Source organism: Rhagoletis zephyria, unplaced genomic scaffold, assembly GCF_001687245.7.
Source record: "Rhagoletis zephyria isolate East Lansing unplaced genomic scaffold, Rhagoletis_zephyria_1.1 Rzeph_scaffold_02548, whole genome shotgun sequence".
Lineage (NCBI taxonomy): Eukaryota > Metazoa > Arthropoda > Insecta > Diptera > Tephritidae > Rhagoletis > Rhagoletis zephyria.
In genome coordinates, this window is record NW_016159632.1 from 63,724 (window position 1) to 72,824 (window position 9,101).

The 9,101-nt window shown below is 39.5% G+C and overlaps 1 pseudogene; it reads right to left on the reverse strand.

Annotated features, from left to right (window-relative positions):
* Positions 1-371: 371 nt before the first annotated feature.
* LOC108367122 (protein RMD5 homolog A-like) lies at positions 372-5,380 on the reverse strand (annotated as a pseudogene).
* Between the last annotated feature and the right edge of the window lie 3,721 nt (positions 5,381-9,101).

The following is a 9,101-nucleotide window of genomic DNA, read 5'->3' on the forward strand; positions in this document are numbered from 1 at the left end:
AGAAAAGTGCTCTTCATATAACATTAGAAATATCCAAGATTCCATTATAACTTTGAATAATCATAAAGTAGTCAATTTTCAAAATTTAAATTTCCCATTACAAATAAAAGATATTGAAATATTTGAATCAAATAATCCAGATATTAGTGTAAATGTGTTTGGTATAGAAAACAATTTGTTAGTAGGCCCCTATTATTTAACATAAGAATCGCATCACGTTAATCTTATTTCTTTATACAGTGATGATTTGAATGAAAGCCATTATGTTTGGATAAAAAATTTAAGTAGATTACTTAGTTCCCAACTTACAAGAGCTAAGCAAAAATTATATATTTGTAAAATGCATTGTAGAAAAATTGTAAGACGTATGCCTAAACCTGAAAAAAGAATATTAAAATTTCAAAATTTTAAAAAACAAATAGATGTACCATTTACTATATATGCAGATTTCGAATGTATTCTAAACCCAATAGATATTCAAAATTCTACTAGGACTCAATGTGTACAAGAACATATTCCTTATGCCTATTGTTATTTTATTAAGTGTTCATATAATTACCAATTGAATCGTTTTAAAATATATAGCGGTGTTGATGCTCCAAAACATTTTTTTATAAGTATTTTCGATGATGTTTTAGATATTTACTACCTATATTTAAGTAAAACAGTTAGAATATATCCATTAACTACCAACCAACTTAGACGTCAAAAAGAGGATATAGTTTGTCATATTTGTGGAATTGAACTTTTATTAAATGATAGGGTAGCAGACCATTGTCACTTAACTGGTGAATATCGAGGTCCAGCACATAATAAATGTAATTTGGAATATTAGATAGCAAATTTTATTCCAATATTTTTTCATAATTTATCGAAATATGACTGTCATCTATTTATTAAAGAGTTGTCATCTGTTAAGGGGGATATACATATTATTCCCTTAAACAAAGAATTGTATATTTCGATATCAAAGAGAAAATATGTTAATGATAAAGATATCATGGAACTTCGGTTTTTAGATTCATTTCGATTCATGCCTTCTAGTTTAGACAGTTTAGCTAAGAATTAAAATAATAATGATTTAGAAATAACAAAGATTTTTTTTCCTAACGATCATCACTTTGTTTTAATGAAACGTAAAGGTATTTTTCCATATGACTACTTAGATTCAGAAGAACGTCGCCAAACAAAACACAATTACATCTTCGTTTCAATTTCTTTAATAAATTATCAACAACATTTTCGTTCGAACCGCCGGACAAAGAATTGAGGGGAAATTCAACGAAAGATACTTTATCCGGCGGGAAACTTAAACTAACGGCGCGAATTTATAATATATATACATGTGTACAAGTGTGCATGCATAAATGTACGCATATGTGAATGACACATTAGGGTGGTGCCTAAACATCCCGGCCCCCTTGCGGTAAGCAACATCTAAATATCGGCCGCGTTTCAGCTACCAAGCGAACATGGTTTTTACAAACAAATGTGTTCTAAGTCTTGACATTAATGACAAAATTGGGCAGCAGCGTCGGCCTTCATTAAGGTAGAGCTCGTCCTTCCTCTATGAAGTGCTACTGCAGATGTAAATATAAGTGGTAATTAAGGAAATGTACGTAGTTACTTTTTCAAATGCACTTTATTTAAATTCTTTATTTTTTTCATTTTTGGGTATGATAATTTAGATATAATGTATGTATGTAAACAAAAAATAAAATTACGCTCTATAGACCCCGGACAGCACCCAACCAAATATGGTGCTTTGAGCGAGCAGTGGTCCAAATATTGTGGGCAGTGTACCAGGTAATAAAATATCTGCGTAAACGTCGGTTCCCAGGATTACGCGTATCGGTGCGGACGCATAAAAGCGAGGGTCCGCCAAGCGTATATGGGCGTACGGTTCAGCCACTGAGGCATCCGCGCTGTTAGATGGGCTTATCCTGCTAAAATTGGGTAGCGCAATAGCGTGAGTTGCTACCCGTTTGTTTTGCCCATATTTTCCCCCGTAGGCATAACGGACAGCCTCTTTCTCCGCTAACGCACGTCTCGTCCAGACGCAGCTCTCGGGCTTAGTCAAGTGATATTATAGTTCGAGGGGAACATACGTCGATAAGGGCGCGGATCAAATGTAGGCACCCTCCAGCCTCTACTTTAACGACTGCAGTCGGAGCGATAGCGATCATTGGTTGCAGTATTGGCGCAGCTATAGTATGGTGACCCAAGATTCCGTTTCGGAACGCACGTCGTTTCGACAGCTGGTGAGGCTGAGTCGCCAGTCTACCTTCCTTTGAGTGCGTCGAGAAGACTTGCGTTTGAGATTACGCAGGCGGAAAGGCCTGGTTTCCGCTCCACGTAACCGGTTCCGCTCGTGCTGCGACAGGGGTCGGAAAGGCCTAGTTTCCGATCCCCATTCTGCGAATGCGCGGAGAGGCCGAGTCTCCGCTGCATCGCCTGAAAGTGCACCTTTTTCGGTATCTGGACGGAAAGGTCGCGTTTTCGTTCCAGAATCGGACGCAAGTAGCGAGATCACACCATCGGAATTTTCTTCTTCCTCCTCCACCTGTTGGGCCCATGACTTTTTCGATGTGCTGGGTTCATCCTCGAAATGTAGTGTCAAGTGGTGCTTTTCGCCACATCGTTTACATCTGCCTTCGCTCATGCAGCATTTTAATTCGATGAATCATCGCGAGGCAATTAGCGTAGTAGCGTCCTAGTAAGGCCTCACGCAATCTTTCCTCTGGCGATTTCGCACTATATAAAGGGCAAATCCTGATCGGATGATTTGCGTCGCATAGGCGACATGGTTGCGGATAGCGATGTGCGCGCTGTTCGGCGCTTTTCCTCATTGCGACAAATTGAGACATCGTTTCCTCTGAAATTGTGTCGATACTTTACGTTGGTTCGAGTTTTACGCTTGATATGGGTTGTTGGGTGGCGAGTGTATCGACCTTGACTAATTAAATTAGGGGCATAACTATATCGCTAATGCATATGAACAGTTTGGTTTGTGTAAATGGGATTTATCATTCGTACGGCGCAAACTGACTCGTGTAAATTATGTATAAGGCAAGCTTGCGTCCCACAAAAAAATGAAAAGTGGATCGTACAAATGCCATACATTCCATTGAGCAGGAATGCATGGGCAGAGGTGAGTTTTATTTATACTTCAAAACAGCAAATTTGCATTTATTAGATTAAAAAATTGCCAATTTAAAAAAATTAAAAATCTACTCTCTTTAGTGATATTAATCGAATAGTAATTAAATTGATTTATTGAAACCATGTAGATTATTAATCGACGATTGTAGAAGATTTGTTCTTCTCGACACCATACAACTTCCCTGCCAGCAAAAAGAGAGACAGTTTTAGCGTCACTGGATGTAATTTCCGGCCACACATGCAGGGTAGCACGGATGCAGCAGAATTGATTAATTTAAGCTGGCATGTGAAATGTGACAATAAAATATCACATTTTCCTTTTGACTTTTTCCTTAAAATATGTGAAATATATAATGCATTAATGTCTCAACATGGCAATGCATTTTGTTTTGTGGATGAGGATTATTTTATGAAAGCAAGCTGACGATGGGACAATGAATGACTAATGGTGCGATGGTATATCCAACAGCTGTTTTTTCCAATGTGGAACGTGTATATACATGCGAACGTTTAACACCAGTACTCAGACTCAACTCGGTTGACAATTGGGTTTAGTACGGTTTGAAAAAAAGTATGTAGATTTGCTACTTTAGTCAGTTTCGTTAGCATTTTACTCCAGAAATAAAATTCTAATTTGAGTCAAAAGACTAAGTTCGGATGATGAGGATTTTAATGAAGTTAGACAATATAACGTAAATGAACTTGTTTAGCTATTCTGACTTCAAGTACAAACTGAAACAAAATTTCAATTATCTACTTTCGGTTTACGTAAAAGATTGTTACTAGATCCTCTTATGAAATACTCCACTTTTTGCGCCATCATGACTGCGTAAAAAAGATGAAGCTCTACTACGAAAATCTGTTTTTACTCCCGTTGTTTGAGTGATTTCTCCTGAACACTTTGAGTAGTCCGAACCCTGGTATTGACACATATCAATGAAAAGAATTCATTCACACCATTGGAATTTTCTTAATGCACGAGGTTCTACGCACGCAACCAGGTAAAAAAGTGTAAAAAATTTTAGTTAATATGAATTCCAATTAATATAAATTTTCCTTTCCAGGTAAAAATACATACGACTACATCTGTCCTCGGGCGCTGGTGTAAAATGGGACAAGCGAAAATCGAGTGATAACGATACTCTGGATCAAGATCAATCTCTATTGGCAACTCATCACGCGCATTCCAAATGCTTAACACCTGACGTGACTGCATAACCTGCTCAATATTGAGCAACGCTGGCAGAGCTGTGTATCCAGCGTTAATAGCCACAGATAATGCTGAATTTTTTGCTAATACCCAATGTATGGCAGGCGTCTTTCATAAATACATATGATGCCTCCATCCACACTTGTGGTGATATCAAATGCTTATACGGCGAAGTATCTACGCCCATGGGCAAATAAATGAAGCATCCCATCAAATTTGGTATTTCATGTTCGAAGCGACCGATAAACTTGTTAAAATTTTTGCTGGCGTAAGCGATCGCCTCTGCTTGTGCGCCTATACCACGCGACATGATTTGCAAAAATGCTAAGCGATGTAGTTTGAATCCAAGAGTTGGAATAGCGTGTTGCCCACTCTAGTGCTCGCCCCAATTCTTGATGCTGTATACCCTTCTAAATGCGATAGATTTCAGCGAAGCTGCTTTCAGAGTCGAAAACTTCTTGCGCCATTTCTTCGGGCATGCCAGACTCCTTAATTAGTAGACGTGTCCTACCCGTGGCCGTCCATACCCTGGCGACAATAATGCTTTGCCATTACTTTGTTTAGCAACATCAAGTTGTCTTCATCTTGTAGTGCATCGACGCGCGTTGTAGCCGTGAAATCGGAAACAAAATTGCGATCGATTGCTTTGCCCACTTTTGACACTGATCCGTGCAAATCACGATTTTCCGCCGAAAGCCGTTGCGATTTTTCGTTGGCCTTGTGCAATGTGTTCAGTACGTGCTTCACTTGGCACTCGTTGAGTCGTGGTTTTGCCGGTTCCATTTCGACCTGCATTTCGGCTTCATCAGCCATTGGATCATCTACATCGGAAGGCGCATCCACTTGTGTACTGGTATTTATTGTGCCAGTCATCTCTTGCTCTTCCAATAACGTAGCTACATCCGCTATTTCTGCGGCAGCATTTTCCCGTATATCTTGAAACATAGATATTACACGATTCAACTCTTTCTCTACGGCATTCAATGCCTCTAGGTCTGCGTTTTTCATGTTGGAGACAGGAAAACTAGCAGAACTTTCAGTTGGAGTAACTGCGTATTGCTTTGGAAGAAAATATACCAATAATTCCAATTTTCTTCAATCAGCACTTTTTCTTCACTTTGGAGATAAAGTTTTTTCTTTGGTTCTGTATTCGCCACTTATATTTTCTAAGTTGCTGAACAGTTTTAACACCAAAGATTTTTCGTTTGACGAACTTACACTTTGCTAATTAAATAGATATACAACCTCCCAGCCAGCAGAGAAACGTACTTTTTGTCGACAGTGCAGTTTTCGTACATTTTTCGTATCCGGAAATTATTTTAAAACAATAATTTTACAATAATTGTTCAAACTGAGCATTTGAAAACATGTATACGTATTCGCCAGTAGCTGAGTGTGCAGCGAAGTGAGCTACTATTTGTTAGCTTTCAGGAGGTTCCAGATTCGAATTCCCTCAGAAGCAACACATTAAAACTATTTATTAATCGAAATAATTGCTGAATCTTAAATTTGTTTTTTGTTTGGTTTCCTATAACTATGAAAAAGTTTCTGTGAAGTTTATAATAAAATCGTTTTCAACGAAAAATTGAATCAGACAAATTTCAGGAAAACAGACGAAAAAGTATCCGTTTTACAACCATTTTCGATAGTTTTCTGCACATACGTTTCGGATGAACACTTTAGTGCTAGAACTGATCTGAAAAACGTCCGAAAACGGAATCGGAAAACGGATGAAACATCAGGTTTTTACACGAAATTGTTTCCATTTTCGGATACGTTTCGGGATATTTTGCTGGCTGGGCTGATAGACATATTTGTTGTTTCTTTTGGTTTTGTTTATATACAAAGGTATATATATGCATAAGTTTGTGTGCCCGTTCGAAGAACATAATAAAGCGGTACCACAGTAGCGCTGCCGAAATTTTGCACGAACTCTGCGACAGCTTAACTGGTACAACGCTTGTAGAAATTCTCATCGAGCGTGACGCGAGGTGATGCTCGCAGTACTGCGTTGGTGATTGCCAATTGAACAAGCCCAGCACCTCCTTTCAATCCTTATACTTTCTGGCAGCCAGACCATCATAGTGGTTCGAGGGATCGGTTTGTTAGAAGCTCCTTCGCTTTGGAAACAATCTACTAATTCTCCCATTTTTTATGTGTATACATCTTTGGTTTCGGTAAGGGTAAAATTTGCGAAGCTGTAACGCATATCCCAGCACAAAATTTCGAAGGGCTTAGCATGTGTATTTCAGCATAAAATTTTTATTTTCATTAGAAGCACCCTGTGTTCGCTTGCCAAATGGTTGCATACATTTAGGCATATGCATAGTAAGAGGAAATGCGCTACAATTGATTATTAGCCGTCATCGATTCGCCATCAGTTAGCAAGTGGCGAAACGAACGAACTCAATGAGGTACAACCAAACTTGCTATCGTCTATCCGTGCTAGCTAACTTTGTTGTTGCTTTCACATGCAAAATTTTTCGTTAAGCGACCGGAACTCAAACATAGCGAGCGAGAAGTGGCGAATCGACGACGGCATGGCATCCTATGACACCCACAATGCACAAGATACTAATTCCTTATTAACAATAGGACAATTATCGGGGAGGCTCAAGAGGCCCACAACAAACACTACCGAGAAAATTATTCCCGGAAGTTTTCTCGTGAAGTATGTAACCGTGACATATATAACCGGCTGTTGATGAGCTCGGACTCGTTTTTAAGCAGTATTTCGGTTCATGACCAATCAGCACAATCTCTGTTGACCAAGCTTAGTAAAAAACCAGCAAATTAAAGAAAAGTTTGCATTTTGAATATTTTCACGGAACTTGCTAGTTTTTCACTGTTTGTGATTCATTTTTTATATGAAGCAGTTAACTGCTTTGCAATTTATGGGTATTTTGGGTTAAGATCTGTTGATGGTCGTTTATTTGTAACCAGATCAACTCGGGGAAATCCGGGTCAGAACCATCACCGAATTTTTTTTTCTTAATTATTAGAAGAAAATAAACGAAAACAAGAACTCTCTTAGTCGTGGGATCCTTCCTAATATAAGGAAGTGGAATCGCGTGGAAAAAGGAAGTGGGATATAATGATGAAAAGTGGTTTACGAGGTGGTTGCGGGCTCCGAGTTTCCATCGATGTATGGCGGGAGTAGAACCAACTTCACCAGTTGTCTTGTGACTTGACCTTTCTCCGTCAAGATGTCCACTACTCGTACTCTGCTGTCAGCACCAGGGTGTACGTTGGCAACTCGTCCTAACCTCCATTCAGTTGGGGTTAAGTTGTCTTCCTTGATGACGACCAGATCACCAGGTTTAATATTTTTCTTGGGATGTTTCCACTTAATGCGTTTTTGAAGTTCGGTTAGGTACTCTGTTTTCCATCGCCTACAGAAAGTTTGATTTAGTGCTTTGAGTTTTTGCCACCGATTTACTATGGAGGCAGGAGTTTCATTAACGTCTAATTCTGGTGGGGCTAGAAGATGTCCACCGATGAGAAAATGGCCTGGAGTAAGCGGCTCCAGGTCAGTAGGGTTATTTGAAGAGGGACTCAGTGGCCGTGAATTGAGGCATGCCTCAATACGGCATAAAAGAGTACTAAGCTCTTCAAAGGTGTATTTGTGGGCGGACGCAATTTTTCTAAAGTGGCTTTTGAAGCTCTTTACGCCCGCTTCCCACAGTTCCTCCCATGTGAAGCGCTGCAGCGAGTATAAGATGCCACGTCAACATTTGATGATTGTATTTCGAGATAGTTTTATCTCGGGTTTCAGACAGAAAAGCTTTAAATTCAGATCGTAAGGATCGTGAGGCTCCGACAAAGTTAGTGCCGTTGTCGGAGTAAAAATTTCTCGGACATCCTCTTCTAGCCACGAACCGTCCGAAGGCTGCTAGAAAAGATGGGGTACTAAGATCACTAGTAGCTTCTAAGTGAATCGCTTTAGTCGTGAAACAAACAAATAAACAGACATACCCTTTAGAAACTCGACAACCTCTGCCGCGGTAACTTTTAACATCAAAAGGTCCAGTAAAGATGGTGGACTTGATCATGTTCTTGACTTTGGAAATCCAGTATTGGGTACGGATGAGGCGGAGCATCAGTTGATTTTCTCCATGCAAGGAGACCTTGTGAATAAAGAGTACAATAAGGCGGGACAACCTGCTGTTGTACGGGATAATGATTGGATAGCGCTCGTTATACGTTAAATCCTGGGATGCTCCAAGGCGACCTCCGGCTCTGATAATGTCGTGTTCATCGATGAACGGATTAAGCAGAAGGATTTCACTCCTTGCATCGATTGGTTTTTTGGACTTCACGTATTCTTCACTATAATAATGCTTCTGGTAGATTTTTATCAAGATCTGTGTCGTTGTTTTAATTTCATTAGATGAAATTAAACAAGAATTTTCCTGAAATGAAGCTTTTATTTTCGAATGAGTTCTTCGTTAAAATCTCATAACATATGATAAAACTCTCAAAGCTCTCGGTAGATCTGAAAATCGGTCAAGAATATCGATATTATTTGCTCTTGTTGTCGCATAAGTGTGTGCCCTTTTTTCCTCGACTTCTGTATGATAGTCTGTTCCTTGAGCGGGCCACTTGGAGTTGTCTTCTTGCAGCCAAGAAGGTCCCTGCCACCACAAAGAATTGTTGACCAATTCTGACGCAGGTAGTCCTCTGCTAGCTAAGTCGGCTGGATTAGAGGCCGAGTCTACGTGTAGCCAAT